We start from the raw sequence: 21,462 nt of genomic DNA on the forward strand, positions 1-21,462 counted from the left end.
GGTCAGGGAAAGCCCTGCCCTGATGACAGGGCGGGCTGGGGGTCAGGGAAAGCCCTGCCCTGATGACAGGGCGGGCTGGGGGTCAGGGAAAGCCCTGCCCTGCTGACAGGGCGGGCTGGGGGTCAGGGAAAGCCCTGCCCTGATGACAGGGCGGGCTGGGGGTCAGGGAAAGCCCTGCCCTGATGACAGGGCGGGCTGGGGGTCAGGGAAAGCCCTGCCCTGATGACAGGGCGGGCTGGGGGTCAGGGAAAGCCCTGCCCTGATGACAGGGCGGGCTGGGGGTCAGGGAAAGCCCTGCCCTGATGACAGGGCGGGCTGGGGGTCGGGAGAGCTCCGTTTCCCCCCTTGGGTGCGGAGAGGGGGGCTCTCACCCTCCTTACAGGGTTGCCCCTCTCTCCGGGCAGCCAAAGGAGCGCCATGGCCAAAGGCCAGCAAAGCAAAACAAAGACCCAGCCCTGCTTACAGGGAGGTCGCCCAGCGCAAAGCCAGCCGGGGCAGCCTGAAGCTGACCGCCGGACTCTTACGGATCCCTGCCCGGGGGGGGCCAGGGAGGTGCATTTGCCCAGAGGGTCTCTGTCGTGCTCCCTCTTGAGCTCGACGCTGCTGCTCCTCTTCTTCGCTCTTGCCTCAAAGTTCCAGTCCTGGCTCTTCTTTCTTCTCCGACGGCTTCTGCCAAGGCAGGAGGACACAGCTGAGCCTGAGAAACACCAGCTCCTCCCCAAGAAGGAAACCCGGTCCCTACACCCCCAGAGGGAGATCTCCAAGCCACTACCCACCCACAGGCCCCCCCAGCTCCACAAACCCCTCCAGACTTCACTTGGTCTCACCAGAGCGACGCAGTCCCATCCGCTGCTGGGAGCCGGGCCCTCTGGGCAAAGGCAGCTGGGCATGCAAAGCAGTGGCCAAAGAGGCTGCACCCCTGCTTACAGGGGGCTCCGGCCGCTGCCTGGAGCGCAAAGTGCCCGGGACTCCAGGGCACTGGCCCCGACTTACAGGGCAGCCCTGGGCCCAAAGGCCCGCGGAGGCTCCTTCTCTCCGCTTCGGGGGCACCTGACCCGCTCCCCGCTAACGGGGCGGTCGCCCCGCACAGGCTGCCAGCTGAGGGAGCACAAAGGCTCCCAGACCCGGACCCTGCTTACAGGCGGGTTCACACCCAGGGAGCCACGGAGCTCTGCCTTCCCCCGAGGACAGGGAGGGCACACGCCCAGCCCCACACCTGTGAAAGGGTGGGGACCCCACGGGACACCCGCCTGGTTACAGAGGGTCCCTCCAACCGCCCGCCGGGCACGGGGGACGCACAAAGCCCCACTTACAGGGCCGCCCCCGAGGCCCGGCACTCCCAACAGTGGCCTGACGGCCTAAGGCCGGGGGGGGGGATCACGCTGGCACATCACCAGCAGGACAGGCAGCCCCGCAGCGCAGGCACACGCCCAGGCCCTGGCTACAGGCGGGTCACGGTGCCTGCACCACCACTAACGGGCTTCGCTCTGTCCTGGGGAAGAAGGGGCAAGGCTGGGCCCTGTCTCCACCCGTGGGTTCAGAGGGCACCCCCCGGTTGTTGCACAGAGCCCCTCTTTCCCTCCTGGGAAGTCTAAGCTACACTAGTCTCACTTTTGCTACGGGGGATAAAACACAAGCTCACTTGCTCACTCACACCGACAAAGACAAAAACACAAAGGGGGAACGTCCCAGAAGAGGGAGCAGGCTCTGTGCAGCCAACGCGTGGGGAGCCATCCCTCCCTCTGGGCAGGAGAGCAGAGCCTCAGCCCTGCCCCGGGCTCTGCAGAGGCCAGAGGGGCCTCAGCACACGGAGGGGCTTCACAACTGGCCCAGGGACCAAGGCCGTGACACGCCCCAGATACAGGGGGTCACTCTGGCCAGGGGTCATAAGCAGGCACAAAGGTGCCAGGGGGAAAAGCCCTGCCCTGCTTACAGGGCGGGCTGGGGGTCAGGGAAAGCCCTGCCCTGATGACAGGGCGGGCTGGGGGTCAGGGAAAGCCCTGCCCTGAGGACAGGGCGGGCTGGGGGTCAGGGAAAGCCCTGCCCTGAGGACAGGGCGGGCTGGGGGTCAGGGAAAGCCCTGCCCTGATGACAGGGCGGGCTGGGGGTCAGGGAAAGCCCTGCCCTGATGACAGGGCGGGCTGGGGGTCGGGAGAGCTCCGTTTCCCCCCTTGGGTGCGGAGAGGGGGGCTCTCACCCTCCTTACAGGGTTGCCCCTCTCTCCGGGCAGCCAAAGGAGCGCCATGGCCAAAGGCCAGCAAAGCAAAGCAAAGACCCAGCCCTGCTTACAGGGAGGTCGCCCAGCGCAAAGCCAGCCGGGGCAGCCTGAAGCTGACCGCCGGACTCTTACGGATCCCTGCCCGGGGGGGGCCAGGGAGGTGCATTTGCCCAGAGGGTCTCTGTCGTGCTCCCTCTTGAGCTCGACGCTGCTGCTCCTCTTCTTCGCTCTTGCCTCAAAGTTCCAGTCCTGGCTCTTCTTTCTTCTCCGACGGCTTCTGCCAAGGCAGGAGGACACAGCTGAGCCTGAGAAACACCAGCTCCTCCCCAAGAAGGAAACCCGGTCCCTACACCCCCAGAGGGAGATCTCCAAGCCACTACCCACCCACAGGCCCCCCCAGCTCCACAAACCCCTCCAGACTTCACTTGGTCTCACCAGAGCGACGCAGTCCCATCCGCTGCTGGGAGCCGGGCCCTCTGGGCAAAGGCAGCTGGGCATGCAAAGCAGTGGCCAAAGAGGCTGCACCCCTGCTTACAGGGGGCTCCGGCCGCTGCCTGGAGCGCAAAGTGCCCGGGACTCCAGGGCACTGGCCCCGACTTACAGGGCAGCCCTGGGCCCAAAGGCCCGCGGAGGCTCCTTCTCTCCGCTTCGGGGGCACCTGACCCGCTCCCCGCTAACGGGGCGGTCGCCCCGCACAGGCTGCCAGCTGAGGGAGCACAAAGGCTCCCAGACCCGGACCCTGCTTACAGGCGGGTTCACACCCAGGGAGCCACGGAGCTCTGCCTTCCCCTGAGGACAGGGAGGGCACACGCCCAGCCCCACGCCTGTGAAAGGGTGGGGACCCCACGGGACACCCGCCTGGTTACAGAGGGTCCCTCCAACCGCCCGCCGGGCACGGGGGACGCACAAAGCCCCACTTACAGGGCCGCCCCCGAGGCCCGGCACTCCCAACAGTGGCCTGACGGCCTAAGGCCGGGGGGGGGGATCACGCTGGCACATCACCAGCAGGACAGGCAGCCCCGCAGCGCAGGCACACGCCCAGGCCCTGGCTACAGGCGGGTCACGGTGCCTGCACCACCACTAACGGGCTTCGCTCTGTCCTGGGGAAGAAGGGGCAAGGCTGGGCCCTGTCTCCACCCGTGGGTTCAGAGGGCACCCCCCGGTTGTTGCACAGAGCCCCTCTTTCCCTCCTGGGAAGTCTAAGCTACACTAGTCTCACTTTTGCTACGGGGGATGAAACACAAGCTCACTTGCTCACTCACACCGACAAAGACAAAAACACAAAGGGGGAACGTCCCAGAAGAGGGAGCAGGCTCTGTGCAGCCAACGCGTGGGGAGCCATCCCTCCCTCTGGGCAGGAGAGCAGAGCCTCAGCCCTGCCCCGGGCTCTGCAGAGGCCAGAGGGGCCTCAGTACACAGAGGGGCTTCACAACTGGCCCAGGGACCAAGGCCGTGACACGCCCCAGCTACAGGGGGTCACTCTGGCCAGGGGTCATAAGCAGGCACAAAGGTGCCAGGGGGAAAAGCCCTGCCCTGCTTACAGGGCGGGCTGGGGGTCAGGGAAAGCTCTGCCCTGCTTACAGGGCGGGCTGGGGGTCAGGGAAAGCCCTGCCCTGCTTACAGGGCGGGCTGGGGGTCAGGGAAAGCCCTGCCCTGCTGACAGGGCGGGCTGGGGGTCAGGGAAAGCCCTGCCCTGATGACAGGGCGGGCTGGGGGTCAGGGAAAGCCCTGCCCTGATGACAGGGCGGGCTGGGGGTCAGGGAAAGCCCTGCCCTGCTGACAGGGCGGGCTGGGGGTCAGGGAAAGCCCTGCCCTGATGACAGGGCGGGCTGGGGGTCAGGGAAAGCCCTGCCCTGATGACAGGGCGGGCTGGGGGTCAGGGAAAGCCCTGCCCTGATGACAGGGCGGGCTGGGGGTCAGGGAAAGCCCTGCCCTGATGACAGGGCGGGCTGGGGGTCGGGAGAGCTCCGTTTCCCCCCTTGGGTGCGGAGAGGGGGGCTCTCACCCTCCTTACAGGGTTGCCCCTCTCTCCGGGCAGCCAAAGGAGCGCCATGGCCAAAGGCCAGCAAAGCAAAGCAAAGACCCAGCCCTGCTTACAGGGAGGTCGCCCAGCGCAAAGCCAGCCGGGGCAGCCTGAAGCTGACCGCCGGACTCTTACGGATCCCTGCCCGGGGGGGGCCAGGGAGGTGCATTTGCCCAGAGGGTCTCTGTCGTGCTCCCTCTTGAGCTCGACGCTGCTGCTCCTCTTCTTCGCTCTTGCCTCAAAGTTCCAGTCCTGGCTCTTCTTTCTTCTCCGACGGCTTCTGCCAAGGCAGGAGGACACAGCTGAGCCTGAGAAACACCAGCTCCTCCCCAAGAAGGAAACCCGGTCCCTACACCCCCAGAGGGAGATCTCCAAGCCACTACCCACCCACAGGCCCCCCCAGCTCCACAAACCCCTCCAGACTTCACTTGGTCTCACCAGAGCGACGCAGTCCCATCCGCTGCTGGGAGCCGGGCCCTCTGGGCAAAGGCAGCTGGGCATGCAAAGCAGTGGCCAAAGAGGCTGCACCCCTGCTTACAGGGGGCTCCGGCCGCTGCCTGGAGCGCAAAGTGCCCGGGACTCCAGGGCACTGGCCCCGACTTACAGGGCAGCCCTGGGCCCAAAGGCCCGCGGAGGCTCCTTCTCTCCGCTTCGGGGGCACCTGACCCGCTCCCCGCTAACGGGGCGGTCGCCCCGCACAGGCTGCCAGCTGAGGGAGCACAAAGGCTCCCAGACCCGGACCCTGCTTACAGGCGGGTTCACACCCAGGGAGCCACGGAGCTCTGCCTTCCCCCGAGGACAGGGAGGGCACACGCCCAGCCCCACACCTGTGAAAGGGTGGGGACCCCACGGGACACCCGCCTGGTTACAGAGGGTCCCTCCAACCGCCCGCCGGGCACGGGGGACGCACAAAGCCCCACTTACAGGGCCGCCCCCGAGGCCCGGCACTCCCAACAGTGGCCTGACGGCCTAAGGCCGGGGGGGGGGATCACGCTGGCACATCACCAGCAGGACAGGCAGCCCCGCAGCGCAGGCACACGCCCAGGCCCTGGCTACAGGCGGGTCACGGTGCCTGCACCACCACTAACGGGCTTCGCTCTGTCCTGGGGAAGAAGGGGCAAGGCTGGGCCCTGTCTCCACCCGTGGGTTCAGAGGGCACCCCCCGGTTGTTGCACAGAGCCCCTCTTTCCCTCCTGGGAAGTCTAAGCTACACTAGTCTCACTTTTGCTACGGGGGATAAAACACAAGCTCACTTGCTCACTCACACCGACAAAGACAAAAACACAAAGGGGGAACGTCCCAGAAGAGGGAGCAGGCTCTGTGCAGCCAACGCGTGGGGAGCCATCCCTCCCTCTGGGCAGGAGAGCAGAGCCTCAGCCCTGCCCCGGGCTCTGCAGAGGCCAGAGGGGCCTCAGCACACGGAGGGGCTTCACAACTGGCCCAGGGACCAAGGCCGTGACACGCCCCAGATACAGGGGGTCACTCTGGCCAGGGGTCATAAGCAGGCACAAAGGTGCCAGGGGGAAAAGCCCTGCCCTGCTTACAGGGCGGGCTGGGGGTCAGGGAAAGCCCTGCCCTGATGACAGGGCGGGCTGGGGGTCAGGGAAAGCCCTGCCCTGAGGACAGGGCGGGCTGGGGGTCAGGGAAAGCCCTGCCCTGAGGACAGGGCGGGCTGGGGGTCAGGGAAAGCCCTGCCCTGATGACAGGGCGGGCTGGGGGTCAGGGAAAGCCCTGCCCTGATGACAGGGCGGGCTGGGGGTCGGGAGAGCTCCGTTTCCCCCCTTGGGTGCGGAGAGGGGGGCTCTCACCCTCCTTACAGGGTTGCCCCTCTCTCCGGGCAGCCAAAGGAGCGCCATGGCCAAAGGCCAGCAAAGCAAAGCAAAGACCCAGCCCTGCTTACAGGGAGGTCGCCCAGCGCAAAGCCAGCCGGGGCAGCCTGAAGCTGACCGCCGGACTCTTACGGATCCCTGCCCGGGGGGGGCCAGGGAGGTGCATTTGCCCAGAGGGTCTCTGTCGTGCTCCCTCTTGAGCTCGACGCTGCTGCTCCTCTTCTTCGCTCTTGCCTCAAAGTTCCAGTCCTGGCTCTTCTTTCTTCTCCGACGGCTTCTGCCAAGGCAGGAGGACACAGCTGAGCCTGAGAAACACCAGCTCCTCCCCAAGAAGGAAACCCGGTCCCTACACCCCCAGAGGGAGATCTCCAAGCCACTACCCACCCACAGGCCCCCCCAGCTCCACAAACCCCTCCAGACTTCACTTGGTCTCACCAGAGCGACGCAGTCCCATCCGCTGCTGGGAGCCGGGCCCTCTGGGCAAAGGCAGCTGGGCATGCAAAGCAGTGGCCAAAGAGGCTGCACCCCTGCTTACAGGGGGCTCCGGCCGCTGCCTGGAGCGCAAAGTGCCCGGGACTCCAGGGCACTGGCCCCGACTTACAGGGCAGCCCTGGGCCCAAAGGCCCGCGGAGGCTCCTTCTCTCCGCTTCGGGGGCACCTGACCCGCTCCCCGCTAACGGGGCGGTCGCCCCGCACAGGCTGCCAGCTGAGGGAGCACAAAGGCTCCCAGACCCGGACCCTGCTTACAGGCGGGTTCACACCCAGGGAGCCACGGAGCTCTGCCTTCCCCCGAGGACAGGGAGGGCACACGCCCAGCCCCACGCCTGTGAAAGGGTGGGGACCCCACGGGACACCCGCCTGGTTACAGAGGGTCCCTCCAACCGCCCGCCGGGCACGGGGGACGCACAAAGCCCCACTTACAGGGCCGCCCCCGAGGCCCGGCACTCCCAACAGTGGCCTGACGGCCTAAGGCCGGGGGGGGGGATCACGCTGGCACATCACCAGCAGGACAGGCAGCCCCGCAGCGCAGGCACACGCCCAGGCCCTGGCTACAGGCGGGTCACGGTGCCTGCACCACCACTAACGGGCTTCGCTCTGTCCTGGGGAAGAAGGGGCAAGGCTGGGCCCTGTCTCCACCCGTGGGTTCAGAGGGCACCCCCCGGTTGTTGCACAGAGCCCCTCTTTCCCTCCTGGGAAGTCTAAGCTACACTAGTCTCACTTTTGCTACGGGGGATGAAACACAAGCTCACTTGCTCACTCACACCGACAAAGACAAAAACACAAAGGGGGAACGTCCCAGAAGAGGGAGCAGGCTCTGTGCAGCCAACGCGTGGGGAGCCATCCCTCCCTCTGGGCAGGAGAGCAGAGCCTCAGCCCTGCCCCGGGCTCTGCAGAGGCCAGAGGGGCCTCAGTACACAGAGGGGCTTCACAACTGGCCCAGGGACCAAGGCCGTGACACGCCCCAGCTACAGGGGGTCACTCTGGCCAGGGGTCATAAGCAGGCACAAAGGTGCCAGGGGGAAAAGCCCTGCCCTGCTTACAGGGCGGGCTGGGGGTCAGGGAAAGCTCTGCCCTGCTTACAGGGCGGGCTGGGGGTCAGGGAAAGCCCTGCCCTGCTTACAGGGCGGGCTGGGGGTCAGGGAAAGCCCTGCCCTGCTGACAGGGCGGGCTGGGGGTCAGGGAAAGCCCTGCCCTGATGACAGGGCGGGCTGGGGGTCAGGGAAAGCCCTGCCCTGATGACAGGGCGGGCTGGGGGTCAGGGAAAGCCCTGCCCTGCTGACAGGGCGGGCTGGGGGTCAGGGAAAGCCCTGCCCTGATGACAGGGCGGGCTGGGGGTCAGGGAAAGCCCTGCCCTGATGACAGGGCGGGCTGGGGGTCAGGGAAAGCCCTGCCCTGATGACAGGGCGGGCTGGGGGTCAGGGAAAGCCCTGCCCTGATGACAGGGCGGGCTGGGGGTCGGGAGAGCTCCGTTTCCCCCCTTGGGTGCGGAGAGGGGGGCTCTCACCCTCCTTACAGGGTTGCCCCTCTCTCCGGGCAGCCAAAGGAGCGCCATGGCCAAAGGCCAGCAAAGCAAAGCAAAGACCCAGCCCTGCTTACAGGGAGGTCGCCCAGCGCAAAGCCAGCCGGGGCAGCCTGAAGCTGACCGCCGGACTCTTACGGATCCCTGCCCGGGGGGGGCCAGGGAGGTGCATTTGCCCAGAGGGTCTCTGTCGTGCTCCCTCTTGAGCTCGACGCTGCTGCTCCTCTTCTTCGCTCTTGCCTCAAAGTTCCAGTCCTGGCTCTTCTTTCTTCTCCGACGGCTTCTGCCAAGGCAGGAGGACACAGCTGAGCCTGAGAAACACCAGCTCCTCCCCAAGAAGGAAACCCGGTCCCTACACCCCCAGAGGGAGATCTCCAAGCCACTACCCACCCACAGGCCCCCCCAGCTCCACAAACCCCTCCAGACTTCACTTGGTCTCACCAGAGCGACGCAGTCCCATCCGCTGCTGGGAGCCGGGCCCTCTGGGCAAAGGCAGCTGGGCATGCAAAGCAGTGGCCAAAGAGGCTGCACCCCTGCTTACAGGGGGCTCCGGCCGCTGCCTGGAGCGCAAAGTGCCCGGGACTCCAGGGCACTGGCCCCGACTTACAGGGCAGCCCTGGGCCCAAAGGCCCGCGGAGGCTCCTTCTCTCCGCTTCGGGGGCACCTGACCCGCTCCCCGCTAACGGGGCGGTCGCCCCGCACAGGCTGCCAGCTGAGGGAGCACAAAGGCTCCCAGACCCGGACCCTGCTTACAGGCGGGTTCACACCCAGGGAGCCACGGAGCTCTGCCTTCCCCCGAGGACAGGGAGGGCACACGCCCAGCCCCACGCCTGTGAAAGGGTGGGGACCCCACGGGACACCCGCCTGGTTACAGAGGGTCCCTCCAACCGCTCGCCGGGCACGGGGGACGCACAAAGCCCCACTTACAGGGCCGCCCCCGAGGCCCGGCACTCCCAACAGTGGCCTGACGGCCTAAGGCCGGGGGGGGGGATCACGCTGGCACATCACCAGCAGGACAGGCAGCCCCGCAGCACAGGCACACGCCCAGGCCCTGGCTACAGGCGGGTCACGGTGCCTGCACCACCACTAACGGGCTTCGCTCTGTCCTGGGGAAGAAGGGGCAAGGCTGGGCCCTGTCTCCACCCGTGGGTTCAGAGGGCACCCCCCGGTTGTTGCACAGAGCCCCTCTTTCCCTCCTGGGAAGTCTAAGCTACACTAGTCTCACTTTTGCTACGGGGGATAAAACACAAGCTCACTTGCTCACTCACACCGACAAAGACAAAAACACAAAGGGGGAACGTCCCAGAAGAGGGAGCAGGCTCTGTGCAGCCAACGCGTGGGGAGCCATCCCTCCCTCTGGGCAGGAGAGCAGAGCCTCAGCCCTGCCCCGGGCTCTGCAGAGGCCAGAGGGGCCTCAGCACACGGAGCGGCTTCACAACTGGCCCAGGGACCAAGGCCGTGACACGCCCCAGATACAGGGGGTCACTCTGGCCAGGGGTCATAAGCAGGCACAAAGGTGCCAGGGGGAAAAGCCCTGCCCTGCTTACAGGGCGGGCTGGGGGTCAGGGAAAGCCCTGCCCTGCTTACAGGGCGGGCTGGGGGTCAGGGAAAGCCCTGCCCTGCTTACAGGGCGGGCTGGGGGTCAGGGAAAGCCCTGCCCTGATGACAGGGCGGGCTGGGGGTCAGGGAAAGCCCTGCCCTGATGACAGGGCGGGCTGGGGGTCAGGGAAAGCCCTGCCCTGATGACAGGGCGGGCTGGGGGTCAGGGAAAGCCCTGCCCTGATGACAGGGCGGGCTGGGGGTCAGGGAAAGCCCTGCCCTGATGACAGGGCGGGCTGGGGGTCAGGGAAAGCCCTGCCCTGATGACAGGGCGGGCTGGGGGTCAGGGAAAGCCCTGCCCTGATGACAGGGCGGGCTGGGGGTCAGGGAAAGCCCTGCCCTGATGACAGGGCGGGCTGGGGGTCAGGGAAAGCCCTGCCCTGCTGACAGGGCGGGCTGGGGGTCAGGGAAAGCCCTGCCCTGCTGACAGGGCGGGCTGGGGGTCAGGGAAAGCCCTGCCCTGATGACAGGGCGCGCTGGGGGTCAGGGAAAGCCCTGCCCTGATGACAGGGCGGGCTGGGGGTCAGGGAAAGCCCTGCCCTGATGACAGGGCGGGCTGGGGGTCAGGGAAAGCCCTGCCCTGATGACAGGGCGGGCTGGGGGTCAGGGAAAGCCCTGCCCTGATGACAGGGCGGGCTGGGGGTCAGGGAAAGCCCTGCCCTGATGACAGGGCGGGCTGGGGGTCAGGGAAAGCCCTGCCCTGATGACAGGGCGGGCTGGGGGTCAGGGAAAGCCCTGCCCTGATGACAGGGCGGGCTGGGGGTCAGGGAAAGCCCTGCCCTGAGGACAGGGCGGGCTGGGGGTCAGGGAAAGCCCTGCCCTGAGGACAGGGCGGGCTGGGGGTCAGGGAAAGCCCTGCCCTGATGACAGGGCGGGCTGGGGGTCAGGGAAAGCCCTGCCCTGATGACAGGGCGGGCTGGGGGTCGGGAGAGCTCCGTTTCCCCCCTTGGGTGCGGAGAGGGGGGCTCTCACCCTCCTTACAGGGTTGCCCCTCTCTCCGGGCAGCCAAAGGAGCGCCATGGCCAAAGGCCAGCAAAGCAAAGCAAAGACCCAGCCCTGCTTACAGGGAGGTCGCCCAGCGCAAAGCCAGCCGGGGCAGCCTGAAGCTGACCGCCGGACTCTTACGGATCCCTGCCCGGGGGGGGCCAGGGAGGTGCATTTGCCCAGAGGGTCTCTGTCGTGCTCCCTCTTGAGCTCGACGCTGCTGCTCCTCTTCTTCGCTCTTGCCTCAAAGTTCCAGTCCTGGCTCTTCTTTCTTCTCCGACGGCTTCTGCCAAGGCAGGAGGACACAGCTGAGCCTGAGAAACACCAGCTCCTCCCCAAGAAGGAAACCCGGTCCCTACACCCCCAGAGGGAGATCTCCAAGCCACTACCCACCCACAGGCCCCCCCAGCTCCACAAACCCCTCCAGACTTCACTTGGTCTCACCAGAGCGACGCAGTCCCATCCGCTGCTGGGAGCCGGGCCCTCTGGGCAAAGGCAGCTGGGCATGCAAAGCAGTGGCCAAAGAGGCTGCACCCCTGCTTACAGGGGGCTCCGGCCGCTGCCTGGAGCGCAAAGTGCCCGGGACTCCAGGGCACTGGCCCCGACTTACAGGGCAGCCCTGGGCCCAAAGGCCCGCGGAGGCTCCTTCTCTCCGCTTCGGGGGCACCTGACCCGCTCCCCGCTAACGGGGCGGTCGCCCCGCACAGGCTGCCAGCTGAGGGAGCACAAAGGCTCCCAGACCCGGACCCTGCTTACAGGCGGGTTCACACCCAGGGAGCCACGGAGCTCTGCCTTCCCCCGAGGACAGGGAGGGCACACGCCCAGCCCCACGCCTGTGAAAGGGTGGGGACCCCACGGGACACCCGCCTGGTTACAGAGGGTCCCTCCAACCGCCCGCCGGGCACGGGGGACGCACAAAGCCCCACTTACAGGGCCGCCCCCGAGGCCCGGCACTCCCAACAGTGGCCTGACGGCCTAAGGCCGGGGGGGGGGATCACGCTGGCACATCACCAGCAGGACAGGCAGCCCCGCAGCGCAGGCACACGCCCAGGCCCTGGCTACAGGCGGGTCACGGTGCCTGCACCACCACTAACGGGCTTCGCTCTGTCCTGGGGAAGAAGGGGCAAGGCTGGGCCCTGTCTCCACCCGTGGGTTCAGAGGGCACCCCCCGGTTGTTGCACAGAGCCCCTCTTTCCCTCCTGGGAAGTCTAAGCTACACTAGTCTCACTTTTGCTACGGGGGATAAAACACAAGCTCACTTGCTCACTCACACCGACAAAGACAAAAACACAAAGGGGGAACGTCCCAGAAGAGGGAGCAGGCTCTGTGCAGCCAACGCGTGGGGAGCCATCCCTCCCTCTGGGCAGGAGAGCAGAGCCTCAGCCCTGCCCCGGGCTCTGCAGAGGCCAGAGGGGCCTCAGCACACGGAGGGGCTTCACAACTGGCCCAGGGACCAAGGCCGTGACACGCCCCAGCTACAGGGGGTCACTCTGGCCAGGGGTCATAAGCAGGCACAAAGGTGCCAGGGGGAAAAGCCCTGCCCTGCTTACAGGGCGGGCTGGGGGTCAGGGAAAGCCCTGCCCTGCTTACAGGGCGGGCTGGGGGTCAGGGAAAGCCCTGCCCTGCTGACAGGGCGGGCTGGGGGTCAGGGAAAGCCCTGCCCTGATGACAGGGCGGGCTGGGGGTCAGGGAAAGCCCTGCCCTGATGACAGGGCGGGCTGGGGGTCAGGGAAAGCCCTGCCCTGATGACAGGGCGGGCTGGGGGTCAGGGAAAGCCCTGCCCTGATGACAGGGCGGTCTGGGGGTCAGGGAAAGCCCTGCCCTGATGACAGGGCGGGCTGGGGGTCAGGGAAAGCCCTGCCCTGATGACAGGGCGGGCTGGGGGTCGGGAGAGCTCCGTTTCCCCCCTTGGGTGCGGAGAGGGGGGCTCTCACCCTCCTTACAGGGTTGCCCCTCTCTCCGGGCAGCCAAAGGAGCGCCATGGCCAAAGGCCAGCAAAGCAAAACAAAGACCCAGCCCTGCTTACAGGGAGGTCGCCCAGCGCAAAGCCAGCCGGGGCAGCCTGAAGCTGACCGCCGGACTCTTACGGATCCCTGCCCGGGGGGGGCCAGGGAGGTGCATTTGCCCAGAGGGTCTCTGTCGTGCTCCCTCTTGAGCTCGACGCTGCTGCTCCTCTTCTTCGCTCTTGCCTCAAAGTTCCAGTCCTGGCTCTTCTTTCTTCTCCGACGGCTTCTGCCAAGGCAGGAGGACACAGCTGAGCCTGAGAAACACCAGCTCCTCCCCAAGAAGGAAACCCGGTCCCTACACCCCCAGAGGGAGATCTCCAAGCCACTACCCACCCACAGGCCCCCCCAGCTCCACAAACCCCTCCAGACTTCACTTGGTCTCACCAGAGCGACGCAGTCCCATCCGCTGCTGGGAGCCGGGCCCTCTGGGCAAAGGCAGCTGGGCATGCAAAGCAGTGGCCAAAGAGGCTGCACCCCTGCTTACAGGGGGCTCCGGCCGCTGCCTGGAGCGCAAAGTGCCCGGGACTCCAGGGCACTGGCCCCGACTTACAGGGCAGCCCTGGGCCCAAAGGCCCGCGGAGGCTCCTTCTCTCCGCTTCGGGGGCACCTGACCCGCTCCCCGCTAACGGGGCGGTCGCCCCGCACAGGCTGCCAGCTGAGGGAGCACAAAGGCTCCCAGACCCGGACCCTGCTTACAGGCGGGTTCACACCCAGGGAGCCACGGAGCTCTGCCTTCCCCCGAGGACAGGGAGGGCACACGCCCAGCCCCACGCCTGTGAAAGGGTGGGGACCCCACGGGACACCCGCCTGGTTACAGAGGGTCCCTCCAACCGCCCGCCGGGCACGGGGGACGCACAAAGCCCCACTTACAGGGCCGCCCCCGAGGCCCGGCACTCCCAACAGTGGCCTGACGGCCTAAGGCCGGGGGGGGGGATCACGCTGGCACATCACCAGCAGGACAGGCAGCCCCGCAGCGCAGGCACACGCCCAGGCCCTGGCTACAGGAGGGTCACGGTGCCTGCACCACCACTAACGGGCTTCGCTCTGTCCTGGGGAAGAAGGGGCAAGGCTGGGCCCTGTCTCCACCCGTGGGTTCAGAGGGCACCCCCTGGTTGTTGCACAGAGCCCCTCTTTCCCTCCTGGGAAGTCTAAGCTACACTAGTCTCACTTTTGCTACGGGGGATAAAACACAAGCTCACTTGCTCACTCACACCGACAAAGACAAAAACACAAAGGGGGAACGTCCCAGAAGAGGGAGCAGGCTCTGTGCAGCCAACACGTGGGGAGCCATCCCTCCCTCTGGGCAGGAGAGCAGAGCCTCAGCCCTGCCCTGGGCTCTGCAGAGGCCAGAGGGGCCTCAGCACACGGAGGGGCTTCACAACTGGCCCAGGGACCAAGGCCGTGACACGCCCCAGCTACAGGGGGTCACTCTGGCCAGGGGTCATAAGCAGGCACAAAGGTGCCAGGGGGAAAAGCCCTGCCCTGCTTACAGGGCGGGCTGGGGGTCAGGGAAAGCCCTGCCCTGCTTACAGGGCGGGCTGGGGGTCAGGGAAAGCCCTGCCCTGATGACAGGGCGGGCTGGGGGTCAGGGAAAGCCCTGCCCTGATGACAGGGCGGGCTGGGGGTCAGGGAAAGCCCTGCCCTGATGACAGGGCGGGCTGGGGGTCAGGGAAAGCCCTGCCCTGATGACAGGGCGGGCTGGGGGTCAGGGAAAGCCCTGCCCTGATGACAGGGCGGGCTGGGGGTCAGGGAAAGCCCTGCCCTGATGACAGGGCGGGCTGGGGGTCAGGGAAAGCCCTGCCCTGATGACAGGGCGGGCTGGGGGTCAGGGAAAGCCCTGCCCTGATGACAGGGCGGGCTGGGGGTCAGGGAAAGCCCTGCCCTGATGACAGGGCGGGCTGGGGGTCAGGGAAAGCCCTGCCCTGATGACAGGCGGGCTGGGGGTCAGGGAAAGCCCTGCCCTGATGACAGGGCGGGCTGGGGGCCAGGGAAAGCCCTGCCCTGATGACAGGGCGGGCTGGGGGTCAGGGAAAGCCCTGCCCTGATGACAGGGCGGGCTGGGGGTCAGGGAAAGCCCTGCCCTGATGACAGGGCGGGCTGGGGGTCAGGGAAAGCCCTGCCCTGATGACAGGGCGGGCTGGGGGTCAGGGAAAGCCCTGCCCTGATGACAGGGCGGGCTGGGGGTCAGGGAAAGCCCTGCCCTGATGACAGGGCGGGCTGGGGGTCAGGGAAAGCCCTGCCCTGATGACAGGGCGGGCTGGGGGTCGGGAGAGCTCCGTTTCCCCCCTTGGGTGTGGAGAGGGGGGCTCTCACCCTCCTTACAGGGTTGCCCCTCTCTCCGGGCAGCCAAAGGAGCGCCATGGCCAAAGGCCAGCAAAGCAAAGCAAAGACCCAGCCCTGCTTACAGGGAGGTCGCCCAGCGCAAAGCCAGCCGGGGCAGCCTGAAGCTGACCGCCGGACTCTTACGGATCCCTGCCCGGGGGGGGCCAGGGAGGTGCATTTGCCCAGAGGGTCTCTGTCGTGCTCCCTCTTGAGCTCGACGCTGCTGCTCCTCTTCTTCGCTCTTGCCTCAAAGTTCCAGTCCTGGCTCTTCTTTCTTCTCCGACGGCTTCTGCCAAGGCAGGAGGACACAGCTGAGCCTGAGAAACACCAGCTCCTCCCCAAGAAGGAAACCCGGTCCCTACACCCCCAGAGGGAGATCTCCAAGCCACTACCCACCCACAGGCCCCCCCAGCTCCACAAACCCCTCCAGACTTCACTTGGTCTCACCAGAGCGACGCAGTCCCATCCGCTGCTGGGAGCCGGGCCCTCTGGGCAAAGGCAGCTGGGCATGCAAAGCAGTGGCCAAAGAGGCTGCACCCCTGCTTACAGGGGGCTCCGGCCGCTGCCTGGAGCGCAAAGTGCCCGGGACTCCAGGGCACTGGCCCCGACTTACAGGGCAGCCCTGGGCCCAAAGGCCCGCGGAGGCTCCTTCTCTCCGCTTCGGGGGCACCTGACCCGCTCCCCGCTAACGGGGCGGTCGCCCCGCACAGGCTGCCAGCTGAGGGAGCACAAAGGCTCCCAGACCCGGACCCTGCTTACAGGCGGGTTCACACCCAGGGAGCCACGGAGCTCTGCCTTCCCCCGAGGACAGGGAGGGCACACGCCCAGCCCCACGCCTGTGAAAGGGTGGGGACCCCACGGGACACCCGCCTGGTTACAGAGGGTCCCTCCAACCGCCCGCCGGGCACGGGGGACGCACAAAGCCCCACTTACAGGGCCGCCCCCGAGGCCCGGCACTCCCAACAGTGGCCTGACGGCCTAAGGCCGGGGGGGGGGATCACGCTGGCACATCACCAGCAGGACAGGCAGCCCCGCAGCGCAGGCACACGCCCAGGCCCTGGCTACAGGCGGGTCACGGTGCCTGCACCACCACTAACGGGCTTCGCTCTGTCCTGGGGAAGAAGGGGCAAGGCTGGGCCCTGTCTCCACCCGTGGGTTCAGAGGGCACCCCCCGGTTGTTGCACAGAGCCCCTCTTTCCCTCCTGGGAAGTCTAAGCTACACTAGTCTCACTTTTGCTACGGGGGATAAAACACAAGCTCACTTGCTCACTCACACCGACAAAGACAAAAACACAAAGGGGGAACGTCCCAGAAGAGGGAGCAGGCTCTGTGCAGCCAACGCGTGGGGAGCCATCCCTCCCTCTGGGCAGGAGAGCAGAGCCTCAGCCCTGCCCCGGGCTCTGCAGAGGCCAGAGGGGCCTCAGCACACGGAGGGGCTTCACAACTGGCCCAGGGACCAAGGCCGTGACACGCCCCAGATACAGGGGGTCACTCTGGCCAGGGGTCATAAGCAGGCACAAAGGTGCCAGGGGGAAAAGCCCTGCCCTGCTTACAGGGCGGGCTGGGGGTCAGGGAAAGCCCTGCCCTGATGACAGGGCGGGCTGGGGGTCAGGGAAAGCCCTGCCCTGATGACAGGGCGGGCTGGGGGTCAGGGAAAGCCCTGCCCTGATGACAGGGCGGGCTGGGGGTCAGGGAAAGCCCTGCCCTGATGACAGGGCGGGCTGGGGGTCGGGAGAGCTCCGTTTCCCCCCTTGGGTGCGGAGAGGGGGGCTCTCACCCTCCTTACAGGGTTGCCCCTCTCTCCGGGCAGCCAAAGGAGCGCCATGGCCAAAGGCCAGCAAAGCAAAGCAAAGACCCAGCCCTGCTTACAGGGAGGTCGCCCAGCACAAAGCCAGCCGGGGCAGCCTGAAGCTGACCGCCGGACTCTTACGGATCCCTGCCCGGGGGGGGCCAGGGAGGTGCATTTGCCCAGAGGGTCTCTGTCGTGCTCCCTCTTGAGCTCGACGCTGCTGCTCCTCTTCTTCGCTCTTGCCTCAAAGTTCCAGTCCTGGCTCTTCTTTCTTCTCCGACGGCTTCTGCCAAGGCAGGAGGACACAGCTGAGCCTGAGAAACACCAGCTCCTCCCCAAGAAGGAAACCCGGTCCCTACACCCCCAGAGGGAGATCTCCAAGCCACTACCCACCCACAGGCCCCCCCAGCTCCACAAACCCCTCCAGACTTCACTTGGTCTCACCAGAGCGACGCAGTCCCATCCGCTGCTGGGAGCCGGGCCCTCTGGGCAAAGGCAGCTGGGCATGCAAAGCAGTGGCCAAAGAGGCTGCACCCCTGCTTACAGGGGGCTCCGGCCGCTGCCTGGAGCGCAAAGTGCCCGGGACTCCAGGGCACTGGCCCCGACTTACAGGGCAGCCCTGGGCCCAAAGGCCCGCGGAGGCTCCTTCTCTCCGCTTCGGGGGCACCTGACCCGCTCCCCGCTAACGGGGCGGTCGCCCCGCACAGGCTGCCAGCTGAGGGAGCACAAAGGCTCCCAGACCCGGACCCTGCTTACAGGCGGGTTCACACCCAGGGAGCCACGGAGCTCTGCCTTCCCCCGAGGACAGGGAGGGCACACGCCCAGCCCCACGCCTGTGAAAGGGTGGGGACCCCACGGGACACCCGCCTGGTTACAGAGGGTCCCTCCAACCGCCCGCCGGGCACGGGGGACGCACAAAGCCCCACTTACAGGGCCGCCCCCGAGGCCCGGCACTCCCAACAGTGGCCTGACGGCCTAAGGCCGGGGGGGGGGATCACGCTGGCACATCACCAGCAGGACAGGCAGCCCCGCAGCGCAGGCACACGCCCAGGCCCTGGCTACAGGCGGGTCACGGTGCCTGCACCACCACTAACGGGCTTCGCTCTGTCCTGGGGAAGAAGGGGCAAGGCTGGGCCCTGTCTCCACCCGTGGGTTCAGAGGGCACCCCCCGGTTGTTGCACAGAGTCCCTCTTTCCCTCCTGGGAAGTCTAAGCTACACTAGTCTCACTTTTGCTACGGGGGATAAAACACAAGCTCACTTGCTCACTCACACCGACAAAGACAAAAACACAAAGGGGGAACGTCCCAGAAGAGGGAGCAGGCTCTGTGCAGCCAACGCGTGGGGAGCCATCCCTCCCTCTGGGCAGGAGAGCAGAGCCTCAACCCTGCCCCGGGCTCTGCAGAGGCCAGAGGGGCCTCAGCACACGGAGGGGCTTCACAACTGGCCCAGGGACCAAGGCCGTGACACGCCCCAGCTACAGGGGGTCACTCTGGCCAGGGGTCATAAGCAGGCACAAAGGTGCCAGGGGGAAAAGCCCTGCCCTGCTTACAGGGCGGGCTGGGGGTCAGGGAAAGCCCTGCCCTGATGACAGGGCGGGCTGGGGGTCAGGGAAAGCCCTGCCCTGATGACAGGGCGGGCTGGGGGTCAGGGAAAGCCCTGCCCTGCTGACAGGGCGGGCTGGGGGTCAGGGAAAGCCCTGCCCTGCTGACAGGGCGGGCTGGGGCTCAGGGAAAGCCCTGCCCTGCTGACAGGGCGGGCTGGGGCTCAGGGAAAGCCCTGCCCTGATGACAGGGCGGGCTGGGGCTCAGGGAAAGCCCTGCCCTGATGACAGGGCGGGCTGGGGGTCGGGAGAGCTCCGTTTCCCCCCTTGGGTGCGGAGAGGGGGGCTCTCACCCTCCTTACAGGGTTGCCCCTCTCTCCGGGCAGCCAAAGGAGCGCCATGGCCAAAGGCCAGCAAAGCAAAGCAAAGACCCAGCCCTGCTTACAGGGAGGTCGCCCAGCACAAAGCCAGCCGGGGCAGCCTGAAGCTGACCGCCGGACTCTTACGGATCCCTGCCCGGGGGGGGCCAGGGAGGTGCATTTGCCCAGAGGGTCTCTGTCGTGCTCCCTCTTGAGCTCGACGCTGCTGCTCCTCTTCTTCGCTCTTGCCTCAAAGTTCCAGTCCTGGCTCTTCTTTCTTCTCCGACGGCTTCTGCCAAGGCAGGAGGACACAGCTGAGCCTGAGAAACACCAGCTCCTCCCCAAGAAGGAAACCCGGTCCCTACACCCCCAGAGGGAGATCTCCAAGCCACTACCCACCCACAGGCCCCCCCAGCTCCACAAACCCCTCCAGACTTCACTTGGTCTCACCAGAGCGACGCAGTCCCATCCGCTGCTGGGAGCCGGGCCCTCTGGGCAAAGGCAGCTGGGCATGCAAAGCAGTGGCCAAAGAGGCTGCACCCCTGCTTACAGGGGGCTCCGGCCGCTGCCTGGAGCGCAAAGTGCCCGGGACTCCAGGGCACTGGCCCCGACTTACAGGGCAGCCCTGGGCCCAAAGGCCCGCGGAGGCTCCTTCTCTCCGCTTCGGGGGCACCTGACCCGCTCCCCGCTAACGGGGCGGTCGCCCCGCACAGGCTGCCAGCTGAGGGAGCACAAAGGCTCCCAGACCCGGACCCTGCTTACAGGCGGGTTCACACCCAGGGAGCCACGGAGCTCTGCCTTCCCCCGAGGACAGGGAGGGCACACGCCCAGCCCCACGCCTGTGAAAGGGTGGGGACCCCACGGGACACCCGCCTGGTTACAGAGGGTCCCTCCAACCGCCCGCCGGGCACGGGGGACGCACAAAGCCCCACTTACAGGGCCGCCCCCGAGGCCCGGCACTCCCAACAGTGGCCTGACGGCCTAAGGCCGGGGGGGGGGATCACGCTGGCACATCACCAGCAGGACAGGCAGCCCCGCAGCGCAGGCACACGCCCAGGCCCTGGCTACAGGCGGGTCACGGTGCCTGCACCACCACTAACGGGCTTCGCTCTGTCCTGGGGAAGAAGGGGCAAGGCTGGGCCCTGTCTCCACCCGTGGGTTCAGAGGGCACCCCCCGGTTGTTGCACAGAGCCCCTCTTTCCCTCCTGGGAAGTCTAAGCTACACTAGTCTCACTTTTGCTACGGGGGATAAAACACAAGCTCACTTGCTCACTCACACCGACAAAGACAAAAACACAAAGGGGGAACGTCCCAGAAGAGGGAGCAGGCTCTGTGCAGCCAACGCGTGGGGAGCCATCCCTCCCTCTGGGCAGGAGAGCAGAGCCTCAACCCTGCCCCGGGCTCTGCAGAGGCCAGAGGGGCCTCAGCACACGGAGGGGCTTCACAACTGGCCCAGGGACCAAGGCCGTGACACGCCCCAGCTACAGGGGGTCACTCTGGCCAGGGGTCATAAGCAGGCACAAAGGTGCCAGGGGGAAAAGCCCTGCCCTGCTTACAGGGCGGGCTGGGGGTCAGGGAAAGCCCTGCCCTGATGACAGGGCGGGCTGGGGGTCAGGGAAAGCCCTGCCCTGATGACAGGGCGGGCTGGGGGTCAGGGAAAGCCCTGCCCTGCTGACAGGGCGGGCTGGGGGTCAGGGAAAGCCCTGCCCTGATGACAGGGCGGGCTGGGGGTCAGGGAAAGCCCTGCCCTGATGACAGGGCGGGCTGGGGGTCAGGGAAAGCCCTGCCCTGCTGACAGGGCGGGCTGGGGGTCAGGGAAAGCCCTGCCCTGCTGACAGGGCGGGCTGGGGGTCAGGGAAAGCCCTGCCCTGCTGACAGGGCGGGCTGGGGCTCAGGGAAAGCCCTGCCCTGATGACAGGGCGGGCTGGGGCTCAGGGAAAGCCCTGCCCTGATGACAGGGCGGGCTGGGGGTCGGGAGAGCTCCGTTTCCCCCCTTGGGTGCGGAGAGGGGGGCTCTCACCCTCCTTACAGGGTTGCCCCTCTCTCCGGGCAGCCAAAGGAGCGCCATGGCCAAAGGCCAGCAAAGCAAAGCAAAGACCCAGCCCTGCTTACAGGGAGGTCGCCCAGCACAAAGCCAGCCGGGGCAGCCTGAAGCTGACCGCCGGACTCTTACGGATCCCTGCCCGGGGGGGGCCAGGGAGGTGCATTTGCCCAGAGGGTCTCTGTCGTGCTCCCTCTTGAGCTCGACGCTGCTGCTCCTCTTCTTCGCTCTTGCCTCAAAGTTCCAGTCCTGGCTCTTCTTTCTTCTCTGACGGCTTCTGCCAAGGCAGGAGGACACAGCTGAGCCTGAGAAACACCAGCTCCTCCCCAAGAAGGAAACCCGGTCCCTACACCCCCAGAGGGAGATCTCCAAGCCACTACCCACCCACAGGCCCCCCCAGCTCCACAAACCCCTCCAGACTTCACTTGGTCTCACCAGAGCGACGCAGTCCCATCCGCTGCTGGGAGCCGGGCCCTCTGGGCAAAGGCAGCTGGGCATGCAAAGCAGTGGCCAAAGAGGCTGCACCCCTGCTTACAGGGGGCTCCGGCCGCTGCCTGGAGCGCAAAGTGCCCGGGACTCCAGGGCACTGGCCCCGACTTACAGGGCAGCCCTGGGCCCAAAGGCCCGCGGAGGCTCCTTCTCTCCGCTTCGGGGGCACCTGACCCGCTCCCCGCTAACGGGGCGGTCGCCCCGCACAGGCTGCCAGCTGAGGGAGCACAAAGGCTCCCAGA

The 21,462-nt window shown here is 66.9% G+C and overlaps 3 long non-coding RNA genes across 3 annotated transcripts; all 3 read right to left on the reverse strand.

The window, feature by feature from the left end:
• Positions 1 to 480: 480 nt before the first annotated feature.
• Positions 481 to 3,897, reverse strand: LOC135419479 (uncharacterized). The gene is made up of 3 exons (XR_010433011.1): positions 2,654 to 3,897; positions 828 to 2,495; positions 481 to 669 (listed from the first exon to the last, which is right to left on the reverse strand). It is a non-coding gene; the product is annotated as an uncharacterized LOC135419479 (long non-coding RNA).
• A 198-nt stretch (positions 3,898 to 4,095) lies between these two features.
• LOC135419480 (uncharacterized) lies at positions 4,096 to 7,749 on the reverse strand. Its single transcript, XR_010433012.1, has 3 exons — positions 6,506 to 7,749; positions 4,680 to 6,347; positions 4,096 to 4,521 (listed from the first exon to the last, which is right to left on the reverse strand). It is a non-coding gene; the product is annotated as an uncharacterized LOC135419480 (long non-coding RNA).
• An 8,901-nt stretch (positions 7,750 to 16,650) lies between these two features.
• Positions 16,651 to 20,282, reverse strand: LOC135419481 (uncharacterized). The gene is made up of 3 exons (XR_010433013.1): positions 19,141 to 20,282; positions 17,235 to 18,982; positions 16,651 to 17,076 (listed from the first exon to the last, which is right to left on the reverse strand). It is a non-coding gene; the product is annotated as an uncharacterized LOC135419481 (long non-coding RNA).
• Positions 20,283 to 21,462: the final 1,180 nt, after the last annotated feature.

Source organism: Pseudopipra pipra, chromosome 10 (genome assembly GCF_036250125.1).
Source record: "Pseudopipra pipra isolate bDixPip1 chromosome 10, bDixPip1.hap1, whole genome shotgun sequence".
Lineage (NCBI taxonomy): Eukaryota > Metazoa > Chordata > Aves > Passeriformes > Pipridae > Pseudopipra > Pseudopipra pipra.